General features: G+C 41.0%; 2 protein-coding genes across 5 annotated transcripts in view; both read right to left on the bottom strand.

The window, feature by feature from the left end:
• Window positions 1–13,503, bottom strand: part of LOC126071865 (zinc finger protein 345-like) — a 110,382-nt gene that overhangs the window by 78,374 nt on the left and 18,505 nt on the right. The gene's annotated exons all lie outside the window — the stretch shown is intronic.
• The window catches only part of LOC126071871 (zinc finger protein 883-like), a 231,011-nt gene that overhangs the window by 199,212 nt on the left and 18,296 nt on the right, over window positions 1–13,503 (bottom strand). The gene's annotated exons all lie outside the window — the stretch shown is intronic.

The raw sequence follows: 13,503 nt of genomic DNA, 5'->3' as shown, positions 1-13,503 counted from the left end.
TGTAAGCAGAGCTAGTGTGTTTTCAGTTGTACACGTTAGGTGTACCATGTTAGGTGAAAGTATGGCTATAATTGTCTTTATTTAGAGATTGTGGTTGGTTTAAGATGTGTACAGGTGCCAAGTTGACAAGGGGTGGACCGGAATTGTTAAAGTTGTGTGTCAACTTGTCTGTGCCATGATTCTCAATGATTTGGCAGTTATTTACGATGTAGTTTGGCAGTTACATAATGATGTAATTTGGCGGTTATGTATTGTAGTCATCGTCCATGATGTGATATGATGTGATCAACCGATCAGTTTTAAGAGAATTTTCCTCTAGGGTGTGGCCTGAATCTAATATGTACATGGACGTTCCAGGAAAGCTCACTACCTTGCTCCTAATCCTGCATCTAGATCATCATGTGAACTCTGGTTCTTTGGACTTGAGCCAGCTGCCTGCCATACTGCCTCCTGATCTTGGGATTTGTCAGCCTCTGCAGCCTGTGAGCCAGCGGCCTGGTATCTGACCTGATGATCTTTGGCTCATCAGCCCCTGCAGCTACGTGAGCCAGAAGCCTCCAGCCTGGCACCTGACCCATGGACTTGGGACTTGCCAGCTTCTGCAAATGTAGGATCCATTTCCTTGAAAGAGATACATCTCTAGAGAACAGAGTTTTCTCTATTTTGCCTCTCTAGTGCCTAAGACATTTGGTACCAAGAGTGGTTGTAGAGAAACAAAATCATAAGGAATAGTTTTATAAATTGGTTCTTAAATCTGCGTAGTCTTAAAGGCACTGATGACTCTGCCTCCTGTAGTAAAGACAGCACTGCTAACACAAGGTGTAAAGTGCCAATATTAATATGCAAAATATCATCAAGAATAGATCAAATATTGATGAGAAACGAGGCCTGGGTGATCACGTGTTTCATGCTTTTCTAAAATTTTGTCAGAATGAGAAGTATGGGAAGCTGGTTGGTTCACCCTACCTTTGCTAGACAAAGGTGTGAAAGACAGAGATGAGGTCAGGTTTTCAGAGCCACAGCTCAAGCACTGAATAAAATCCCACAAGAAGTATCTCCCTTATAAAGATAGAGCAGGATTAATGGTGTTAATCCTAATTGAGTTAATTCATGTAAAAAACTGCCTAATACACGTTGTTGTTAGTTGCCCTTAAGTTGGTTCTGACTCATGGTGACTTTTCGAATACAACAAAATGTTGCAGTCCTGTGACATATTCATAATTGTTGGTATGTTTAAATCCATTGTGGTTATTGTGTCACCACATTTCACTGAGGGTTTCTGAAGGGGAAAACAGGATTTCCAAGGCCGAACATGGCAGCCTTCATGCTTTCTTTCAGTTCATTGCAGTATTAGAAGCTCTGATTATGTGACCTTGCTGAGGCAGTCTTATGGAACCCTCTGGTGTGGACCCATCTTTGTCTTTGACCATTATAAAACTTTAGCTCCTCTTGCTGGTACGAGCAGAGAACTGCTTTGGTCCTGCGGCTGCCCAGGACTACTTTCTTCAGTATGTAAATCTTCCTAATAAAAACTCTTTCACTGCCACATTGGGGTTTCCCGGCTCTTCCTTTGATCTCATGGCACTGTCCAATTCTGAGGCAAATTTCAAGTTACTGGTCCATGTCTGCACAATTTCCCTCATTTACAATGACCCACTACCAAACCTGATGTCCTTTTCTAGCAGGTGGCTTTTAGTAATGCATAGTAAACGATAATTTTCACTTAAGGGAAAGAGAAGGGCCAAGATGGTGTAGTCAGATGCTTCCGGTGGTCCACCTTACAACACAGACCTGAGAAAAAAGTGAATCCATTATATATGACAATCTAGGAGCCCTGAACATCAAAGGCAAAGTTGAGGAATCAGACTGAGTGGCAGGAGAAGGAAAAGATGGTATTGAAGCAGTGAGGAGTTGCCAGACTTGACCCAGTGGGAACTGGCACCCTGCAGGCCAGACCTGTTGGCACGAGCACGGTGAGGCAAGTGGTGGCATTCGGAACGCGTTTCCCACATCGGGAGAGACCGAGCAGTGGAGTGTCCACTCATGCCTCCAGAATCAGCGAAAAGCAGCACTCTTGCCAAAAGTATATGCATCTGATCAACTGCTCGGACCTAAAAACACCCCTTTGGAAAAAACTCTCTCCCAGTTAACTGACCACTCCCAGCTCTGCACCAGGTCCTAAGCTGGCTTCAGGGATAGCCACTTGCCCTGGGCTGGCAGTAGGATCTGCCGTGCACCCTAAGCCATCCTCCCGGCCTTGGAGAAGGAACAAATTAACAAACATGGGAAAAAATGATCTGCCTGCTCTCCTAAGCTGGGAACTCAGGGTAGAAACAGCTCCTTTGCCTGGGCACAGGCACAAGCGGTCTACCTACTTTGAATGACTTTCAACCCTGCATAGACCTGTGTGGGCCCATTTCAACAGCATAGACCCTTATTAGCACAGTACAACAGGGTATGTACCTAAAGTCTAACTTCAAACATTTTAGCTATATGCTGCAGATGCAGGTTCATGACATTTGCCAATGGTCTGCCTATTAAGCAGGGTCCTCATCTACCCACATCAGGGGCCTGAGGACTAGTGGCTTCACCCATGCCACCTAGCCACCTGTGACAGGGGTCCATGGATAACTGGTGCCTCCCAGTCCTTATAACCAACAGCATTGGGTGCCCATAGTCTGGTTCAAAACCCACCCACCTAGGTGCTCTCAGGAACAGGGACATGCTTTCCTCACAGATACTCAGGGGCTGTTGTCAGACCCCTGCCTTGCTTAGCACATGACCCCCTACTGCACCCAGATACCTGTGCCTCCACCAATCACCTCTGCTTGTCTAAGGCTGTAGGTGACAGCCTGCACCACACACATGGTGACTAACTACCTGGACACCTGAGCTGAATCCATACAAGAAAAGTAAATCGATTCCTGTGCTCATATACCTACTAACAGCTCTAGCCACCTGGTGACAGGACGTTAGAGCATCAAGGCCACCAATAATCAAACCAGCTCACTCAAGCAGCCTATTTGGGCATATCAAAACAAACCAAAACTAGAAGCTAGGGCACAGTAAGCAAACATAAGATAAATAAATATAACAACCTATTGATGGCTCAGAGACAACAGTCAATATCAAATCACATAAAGAGGCACACCGTGATGGCTTCAGCAACTTCCCAAAACAAAGAATCAAGAAATCTTCCAGAAGAAGATACCTTCCCGGAACTACCAGAGGTAGAATACAAAAGATTGATATACAGAGCTCTTCAAGAGATCAGGAAGGAGATCGGGCAAAACGCAGAACAAGCCAAGGAGTCCACAGACATAGCATTACAGGAACATAAGAAACTTAGAGAAGAGTGTAACGATAAATTTAACAGGCTGCAAGAATCCACAGAGAGACAGCAAACACAAATTCAGAAGATCAACAATCAAATTTCAGAATTAAAACAATTCAATAGAAAGTCATAAGAGCAGAACTGAGGCAATGGAAGTCAAAATTAGTGAGATTGAAGATAAAGCACTTGACATCAACATATTTGAGGAAAAATCAGGTAAAAGAATTTAAAAACAAGGAAGAAACCCTAAAAATTATTCAGAACTCTATCAAGAGAAATAACCTAAGAGTGACTGGAGTACCAGAACAGGAGGGGTGACAGGAAATACAGAGAGAATTGTTGAAGATTTGTTGACAGAAAACTTTCCTGATATTGTGAAAGATGAGAAGATATCTATCCAAGATGCTCATTGAACCTCAAACAAGGCAGATCCCAAAAGAAAGTCACCAAGACACATTAGAATCGAACTTGCCAAAAGCAAGATAAGGAAAGAATTTTAAGAGCGGCTAGGGATAAATGAAAAGTCACCTAAAAACGAGAGTCAATAAGCCTAAGCTCGGACTACTCACAAGAAACCAGGCAGGCAAGAAGGCAATGGGATGACACATATAAAGTTTTGAAGGAAAACAACTGCCAGCCAAAGAATTATATATCCGGCAAAACTGTCTCTCAAATATGATGGCAAAATTAGGACATTGCCACATAAACAGAAGTTCAGGGAATTCGCAAAAACCAAACTAAAATTACAAGAAATACTAAAGGGCATCTGCCGGCTAGAAAATCAGTAACATCAGATAACAACCCAAGACTAGAACAGAGGACAGAGCAGTGAGATATTAACCCAGATTGGGAAACCACAAAATAAATCAAAGCTAAAACGCTCACAAAAGGGAAACAGAGGCATCATTTTGTAAAAGATGACAACATTAAATCAAAAAAGAGGAACTAAAAAATGTAGTCATAGATCTTCCATATGGAGAGGAAGTCAAGGCGATATAAAGAAAAAGAAGTTTGGTTTAGGCTTAGAAAAATAGTGGTAAATATCAAGGTAACCACAAAGGAAACTAACAATCCTACACATCAAAATAAAAAACAAGAAAAATATAAAGACTCAGCAAATACAAAAGCAACAACAGTGAGAAAAGAAAAGACAATATATAAAGAAAAAGGACTCAGCACATGGAAACCTTGGTGGCGTGGTGGTTAAGTGCTATGGCTGCTAACCAAGAGTTCGGCAGTTCGAATCCGCCAGGTGCTCCTTGGAAACCCTGCGGGCCAGTTCTACTCCATCCTATAGGGTCACTATGAGTCGCAATTGACTCGACGGCAGTGGGTTTGGGTTGGGTTTTTGGACTCAGCACAGAAAATCGAGTGAAAAAAAAAAAACTGCCAACAACACACAAAAAAGACATTAAAATGACAGCACTAATCTCATATCTATCAATAATTACGCTGAATGTAAATGTACTAAATGCACCAATAAAGACAGAGAGTGGCAGACTGGATAAAAAACCACAATCGCTCTGTATTCTGCCTACAAGAGACAGACTTTAAAGACACAAACTAAAACTCGAAGGATAGAAAAATATATATCAAACAGACAACAATCAAAAAAGAGCAGCAGTGGCAATATTAATTTCTGACAAAATAGACTTTAAAGTAAATTCCACCACAAAGGATAAGGAAGGATACTATATAATGATTAAAGGGTCATCGTTCCAGGAGGATATAACCATAATAAATATTTACACAGCCAACGACAAGACTCCAAGAAACATTTAAAAAAAAAAAAAAAAAAACTCTAACAGCATTGAAAAGAGAGACAGCTCCAGAATAGCAGTAGGAGACTTCAGCACACCACTTTCAGTGAAGGACAGAACATCTAGAAGGAAGCTCAACAAAGACACAGCAGATCTAAATGCCACAATCAACCAACTTGACCTCAAAGACATATACAGAGCACTCCACCCAACAGCAGCCAGGTATCCTTTCTTTTCCCACGCACACGGAACATTCTCCAGAATAGACCACATTATTAGGTCATAAAGCAAGCCTTAAAAGAATCCAAAGCATCAAAACACTAAAAAGCACCTTTTCTGACCATAAAGCCATAAAACTAGAAATCAATAACAGAAAAAGCAGGAGAAAAAAAGTCGAACACAAGGAAACTGAAAAACACCATGCTCAAAAGCTACTGGGTTATAGAAGAAAATAAAGAAATTCATAGAATCAAACGAGAATGAAAAAACTTCCTACCAGAACCTTTGGGACACGGCAAAAGCAGGGCTCAGAGGTCAATATAGTGGAATAAATGCATATATCTCAAAAGAATAAAGGGCCAAAGTCAAAGAACTATCCATACAACTCAAACAAAGAGAAAGAGAGCAGCAAAAGAAGGCCTTTGGCCCCAGAAGAAAGCAAACACTAAAAATTAGAGCAGAATTAAATGAAATAGAGAACAGAAAAACAACTGAAAGAATTAACAAGACCAAAAGCTGGTTCTTTTAAAAGATCAACAAAATTGATAAGCCATCAGCCAAACTGGGAAAAGAAAAGCAGGGGAGAAAGCAAATAACCCAAATAAGAAATGAGATGGTGATATCACAACAGACCAAACTGAAATTAAAAGAATCATAACAGAATACTATGAAAAACTGTACTGCAACAAACTTGAAAACCTAGATGAAATGGACAAATTTCTAGGAACACACTACATACCTAAACTAACACAAATGGAGAAAGAGCAACTAAATAAACCTATAACAAAAGAATAGATTGAAAAGCTAATTTAAAAACTCCCAACCAAAAAAAAGGCCCTGATCTTCACAGCTTCACTGGAGAACTCTACCCCACGTTCAGAGAACAGTTAACACCACTACTACTAATGTATTTCAGAGCACAGGAAAGGATGGAATACTCCCAAATTCATTCTATGAAGCCTGCATAACCCTGATACCAAAACTATGGAAAGACACAACAAAATAACAAAACTACAGACCAATATCCCTCATGAACGTAGATGCAAAAACCCTCAACAGAATCCTAGCCAATAGAATTCAACAACATATCAAAAAAATAATTCACCAAAGTGGGATTCATACCAGGTATGCAGGAATGGTTTAACATCAGAAAAACAATCAATGTAATCCATCCCATAAATAAAAGAACCACGTGATCTTATCAATTGAGGCAGAAAAGGCATTTGACAAAGTCCAACATCCATTCATGATGAAAACTCTCAGCAAAATAGGAAAATTCCTCAACATAATAAAGGCATTTATACAAAGTCAACAGCCAACATCATCCCAAATGGAGAGAGTCTGAAAGCATTCCCCTTGAGAACGGGAACCAGACAAGGATGCCCTTTATCACCACTTTTATTCAACATTGTGCTGGAGGACCTAGCCAGAGCAATTAGGCTAGAAAAAGAAATAAAGCGCATCCAAATTGGTAAGGAAGAAGTAAAAAGTATCTCTATTGGCAAATGATATGATCTTATACACAGAAAACCTGAAAGAATCCTGAAGAAAACTACTGAAACTAATAGTATAAGAGGTCAGCAGAGTATCAAGATACAAGATAAACATAAAAAATCAGTTGGATTCCTCTACACCAACAAAGAGAACATCGAAGAGGAAACCACCAAGTCAATACCATTTACGATAGCCCCATAGAAGATAAAACGCTTAGGAACAGCCTAATTGCCCTGGCTAGGACTTCAAGTACGATGTTGAATAAGAGCGGTGGTAAAGGGCATCCTTGTCTGGTTCCCGTTCTCAAGGGAAATGCTTTCAGGTTCTCTCCATTTAGAGTGATATTGGCTCTTGGCTTTGCATAGATGCCCTTTATCATGTTGAGGAATTTTCCTTCAATTCCTATTTTGGTGAGAGTTTTTATCATAAATGGGTGTTGGACTTTGTCAAATGCCTTTTCTGCATCAATTGATAAGATCATGTGGTTTTTATCTTTTGTTTTATTTATGTGATGGATTACATTAATGGTTTTTCTGATATTAAACCAGCCTTGCATACCTGGTATAAATCCCACCTGATCAGGGTGAATTATTTTTTTGATGTGTTGTTGGATTCTATTGGCTAGAATTTTGTTGAGGATTTTTGCATCTATGTTCATGAGGGATATAGGTCTATAATTTTCTTTTTTTGTAATGTCTTTGCCTGGTTTTGGTATCAGGGAGATAGATGGTGGCTTCATAGAATGAGTTGGGTAGTATTCCGTCATTGTCTATGCTTTGAAATACCTTCAGTAGTAGTGGTGTTAACTCTTCTCTGAAAGTTTGGTAGAACTCTGCAGTGAAGCCGTCCGGGCCAGAGCTTTTTTTTGTTGAAGTTTTTTGATTACCGTTTCAATCTCTTTTTTTGTTATGGGTCTATTTAGTTGTTCTACTTCTGAATGTGTTAGTTTAGGTAGGTAGTGTTTTTCCAGGAATTCATCCATTTCTTGTAGGTTTTCAAATTTGTTAGAGTACAATTTTTCGTAGTAATCTGAAATGATTCTTTTAATTTCATTTGGTTCTGTTGTGATGTGGTCCTTCTCGTTTCTTATTTGGGTTATTTGTTTCCTTTCCTGTATTTCTTTAGTCAGTCTAGCCAATGGTTTATCAAGTTTCTTAATTTTTTCAAAGAACTAGCTTTTGGCTTTGTTAATTCTTTCAATTGTTTTTCTGTTCTCTAATTCATTTAGTTCAGCTCTAATTTTTATTATTTGTTTTCTTCTGGTGCCTGATGGATTCTTTTGTTGCTCACTTTCTATTTGTTCAAGTTGTCGGGACAGTTCTCTGATTTTGGCTCTTTCTTCTTTTTGTATGTGTGCATTTATCGATATAAATTGGCCTCTGAGCACTGCTTTTGCTGTGTCCCAGAGGTTTTGGTAGGAAGTATTTTCATTCTCGTTGCATTCTATGAATTTCCTTATTCCCTCCTTGATGTCTTCTATAACCCAGTCTTTTTTCAGGAGGGTATTGTTCATTTTCCAACCATTTGATTTCTTTTCCCTAGTTTTTCTGTTATTGATTTCTAGTTTTATTGCCTTGTGGTCTGAGAAGATGCTTTGTAATATTTCGATGTTTTGGACTCTGCAAAGGTTTGTTTTATGACCTAATATGTGGTCTCTTCTAGAGAATGTTCCATGTGCACTAGAAAAAAAAGTATACTTTGCAGCAGTTGGGTGGAGAGTTCTGTATAAGTCAATGAGGTCAAGTTGGTTGATTGTTGTAAGTAGGTCTTCTGTGTCTCTACTGAGCTTCTTACTGGATGTCCTCTCCTCCGAAAGTGGTGTGTTGAAGTCTCCTACTATAATTGTGGAGGCGTCTATCTCACTTTTCAATTCAAAGGTCAGCGGAGCAGGGGCGGGGGTCTGGGGAACATGGTTTGAGGGGACTTCTAAGTCAATTGGCAAAATAATTCTATTATGAAAACATTCTGCATCCCACTTTGAAATGTGGCGTCTGGGGTCTTAAATGCTAACAAGCAGCCATCTAAGATGCATCAATTGGTCTCAACCCACCCGGATCAAAGGAGAATGAAGAACACCAAGGTCACACGACAACTAAGAGCCCAAGAGACAGAAAGGGCCACATGAACCAGAGACCTACATCATCCTGAGACCAGAAGAACTAGTTGGTGCCCGGCCACAATCGATGACTGCCCTGACAGGGAGCACAACAGAGAACTCCTGAGGAAGCAGGAGATCAGTGGGATGCAGACCCCAAATTCTCATAAAGACCATACTTAATGGTCTGACTGAGACTAGAGGAATCCCGGCGGCAATGCTCCCCAGACCTTCTGTTGGCCCAGGACAGGAACCATCCCCGAAGACAACTCATCAGACATGAAAGGGACTGGTCAGCGGCGGGGAGAGGGATGCTGATGAAGAGTGAGCTAATTAAATCAGGTGGACACTTGAGACTGTGTTGGCAACTCTTGTCTGGAGGGGGGATGGGAGAATAGAGAGAGAGGGAAGCTGGCAAAATTGTCACGAAAGGAGAGACTGAAAGGGCTGACCCAATGGGGGAGAGCAAGTGGGAGTAGGGAGTAAGATGTATGTAAACTTATATGTGACAGACTGATTGGATTTGTAAACGCTCACTTGAAGCTTAATAAAAGTTAATTAAAAAAAAAAAAAATGAATCTCCACTGCTGAAAGCCTAGCTGGCCCCAAATGTACTGGTAGATTTTTTACTTGCTATTTCCATATATATTAAATGTAGGGATTTAGTAAATATTGAATTCAATTAAATATTAAAATATCATATTTCTCATCCAAATAAAAAAAATGCTTAGGAATAAATCTAACCACAGACATCAAAGACCTATACAAAAAAAAAAAAAACCAGAAGACACTACTCCAAGAGCCCAGAAGAGACCTACATAAGTGGAAAAACATACCTTGCTCACGGATAGGAAGACTCAACATTGTGAAAATGTCTATTTTACCCAAAGCGATGGATAAATACAATGCAATCCCAATCCAAATTCCAACGGCATCTTTTAATGAGACGTAGAAACAAATCCCCAACTTCATATGGAAAGGGAAGGAGCCCTGGGTAAAGAAAGCATTACTGAAAAGGAAAAACAAAGTGGGAGGCCTCACTCTACCTGATTTTAGGACCTATTATACCGCCATAGTTGTCAAAACAGCCTGGTACTGGTACAATAACAGATACATAGACCAATGGAGCAGAATTGAGAATCCAGACATAAATCCATCCACCTACAAGCAACTGATGTTTGACAAAGGCCCAAAGTCCATTAAATGGGAAAAAGACAGTCTCTTTAACAAATGGTGCCGGCATAACTGGATATCCATCTGCAAAAAAAATGAAACAAGACCCATACCTCACACCATGCACAAAAACTAACTCAAAATGGATCAAAGACGTAAACATAAAATCTAAAACAATAAAGACCATGGAAGAAAAAATAGGGACAATGTTAGGAGCCCTAATACATGGCATAAACAGTATACAAACATTACTAACAGTGCACAAACACCAGAAGAGAAATTAGATAACTGGGAGCTCCTAAAAATCAAGCACTTACGCTCATCCAAAGACCTCACCAAAAAAGTAAAAAGACAACCTACAGACTGGGAAAAAGTTTTTGGGTACTACAAATCTGATCAGCGTCTAATCTCTAACATCTACAAGATACTGCAAAACCTCAACAACAAGAACACAAGCAACCCCATTAAAAAATGGGCAAAGGATATGAACGGGCACTTCAACAAAGAAGACATTCAGGAGGCTAACAGATACATGAGGAAATGCTCACGATCATTAGCCATTAGAGAAATGCAAACCAAAACTACAATGAGATACCATCTCAACCCAACAAGGCTGGCATTAATCCGAAAAATACAAAATAATAAATGTCGGAGACGTTGTGGAGAGACTGGAACACTTATATACTGCTGGTGGGAATGTAAAATGGTACAACCACTTTGGAAATTGATTTGGCACTTCCTTAAAAACTAGAAATAGAACTACCCTACAATCCAGCTATCCCACTCCTTGGAATATATCCTAGAGAAATAAATGCCCCTACACGAATAGATATATGTGTACCCATGTTCATTGCAGCACTGTTTACAATAGCAAAAAGATGGAAACCAAGGAGCCCATCAACAGATGAATGGATAAATTACAGTATATTCACACAATAGAATACTACACAATGATAAAGAACAACGATGAATCCATGAAACATCTCATAACATGGAGGAATCTGGAAGGCATTACGCTGAGTGAAATTAGTCAGTCACAAAAGGACAAACATTGTATGAGACCACTATTATAATAAGAATCCAGGAAAAGGTTTAAACACAGAAGAAAACGTTCTGTGATGGTTACAAGGGTCGGGAGGGAGGGAGAGGGGTATTCACTAACTACATAGTAGACAAGAATTATTATAGGTGAAGAGAAGGACAACACACAATACAGAAGTCAGCACAACTGGACTAACCAAAAGCTAAGACATTTTCTGAATACAACTAAACACTTCAAGGGACACAGTAGCTGACGAAAGGGTCTAGGGACCATGGATTCAGGGGATGCGTAGCTCAACTGGCACAGCAAAGGGCATTAAAAAAAATGTTCTGCATCCCACTTCGGTGAGTGGTATCTGGGGTCTTAAAAGCTAGCAAGTGGCCATGTAAGATGCACGAACTGGTCTCAGCCCACCTGGGGCACAGGAGAATGAAGTACACCAAAGACACGAGGACAATATAAGCCCAAAACAAAGAAAGGGCCACATAAACCAGAGACTCCATCAGCCTTAGACGGGAAGAACTAGAAGGTGCCCAGCTACCACCAATGACAGCCCTGACAGGGAATACAACAGAGAATCCCTGAGGGAGCAGGAGAAAAGTGGGATGCAGACCTCAATTTCTAGTAAAAAGACCAGACTTAATGATCTGAGATTCGAGGGGCCCCAGAAACCACGGCCCCCGGACTGTTAGCCCAAAACTGAAATCATTCCTGAGCCAACTCTTCAGACAAATATTAGACTCAACTATGAGACATAAAATGACATTGGTCAGGAGTGAGCTTCTTGGCTCAAGTAGACACATGAGACTATGTGGGCAGCTCCTGTCTGGGGGTGAGATAAAAAGGCAGAGGGGACAGTAACTGGTTGAATGGACACAGAAAAACAGGGTGGAGAGAAGGAGTGTGCTGTCACATTATGGGGAGAGCAACTAGGGTCACATAGCAGTGTGTGCATAACTTTTGTATGAGAAACTGACTTGAATTGTCAACGTTCATTTAAAGCACAATTAAAAAAAGAAAAAAAACAGAGAAGAGATAAGCAGTCTCGCGTGGTGAAAAATTATACAAAGAATTTCCTGAATAATTGCAATGGCGATGATGTTTAGAAAAGATGTCAGAGCACACTGTGTAACATACCATAAAGAGGTGATTAAAGGATTCAAAAGACCCTCCATGTGATATCAGCACTACCTCCACGTGAACTCCAGGAAGGGGACTGGGCTGGAGACCAAGTTCAAACTTATGATCAATGGTTCAGTCATGTCTGCGTAACGAAACCCTAATAACGCTCCGCACGCTGCATTTTGAGTAACTTCCTGGTTGGTGATAGACACACCTGGGCAGGAGGAGGGAAGAACTAAGGTGTGCTTGAGATTTGAGAACGCCAGATTGGACACGCTGCCAAACCTCGACATGTGTAGCTTTGCTGTATGCTGGTCCTGATCTGCATCCTTTCTGTTGTTTTCAAACTGGAAGTATAGCACTTTCTAAGTTCTTCATCATCCTAGCAACTTATTGAACCTGAGGGACTTGTGGGGACAACTGAATTTTAGCCAGTTAGTTGGAAAGCTGGGTGATTCCACAAGCCCCCAGATTTATGGTCGGTGTCGGAAATCCTAGGCACACTTGGCTCTCTAGAGCTGTGCCCTTTCACTGGTCAGATCAGATTTTGCTGCGTCTGGTTAGTCAGAGGATTGGTAGGAGAGGCAGACAGGCCCAGAGGGCAGAAACTTTAAGCTCCTCCAGGAAGGGGGAGCACATTGGGAATCAAGAACTAAGCTTTGACATCGCTAAGACGAGGCTTATTACTGATGGAAAACCAACAAAATAAAAAGCTACACCTTGACCTCTGTCCTGGTTATTAATTTATTGCTTCTGCTACAGTATCCCATTTTTGCCTCATCTGTGATAATGGAGCTGGGCCTTACCTTTCTCCTGGGCCAGTTATCAGTGCACAAAGGGCTTTCATTCCTGGTTCCTGTGAGATCACCTGCCAGGCTCCTGGAGAGGGCATCTTTGTCCCTACTTTGCTCTGTGTGGGTTGTCCAGTGGAGGATTCCCGCAGCCACAGCATTCTGACACTGCAGGTTTCCTCCAGCTCTCTTTAGGCACGAGTGGCACAGCCTGAGCTCCATACACTTGGGCCTGAGGACTAATCCAGGTGCTACATCCACACGTTGTCCTCACAAATACAGGGATGTCTGTCAGGTGAGCTGCCAAGCCAAATCCCTCCCCTAAAGCCAGAGGCAAACAGACTGTGTTTTATTCCTCTAGAAAGCTGCCTCTCCAGATTGCAGCAGCAATTGGAATTACAGGCTTTTGGTGCAATATAAAATGGCACAGCCCCTTTGAGAAACAGACTGGAAGTTTCTTATGAAGGTAATCA

The sequence above is a fragment of the Elephas maximus genome, chromosome 3 (assembly GCF_024166365.1).
Source record: "Elephas maximus indicus isolate mEleMax1 chromosome 3, mEleMax1 primary haplotype, whole genome shotgun sequence".
In the NCBI taxonomy this organism is placed as follows: Eukaryota; Metazoa; Chordata; class Mammalia; order Proboscidea; family Elephantidae; genus Elephas; species Elephas maximus.
The sequence above is the reverse complement of the archived record's forward strand: the minus strand, read 5'-3'. Positions and strand labels throughout refer to the sequence as shown.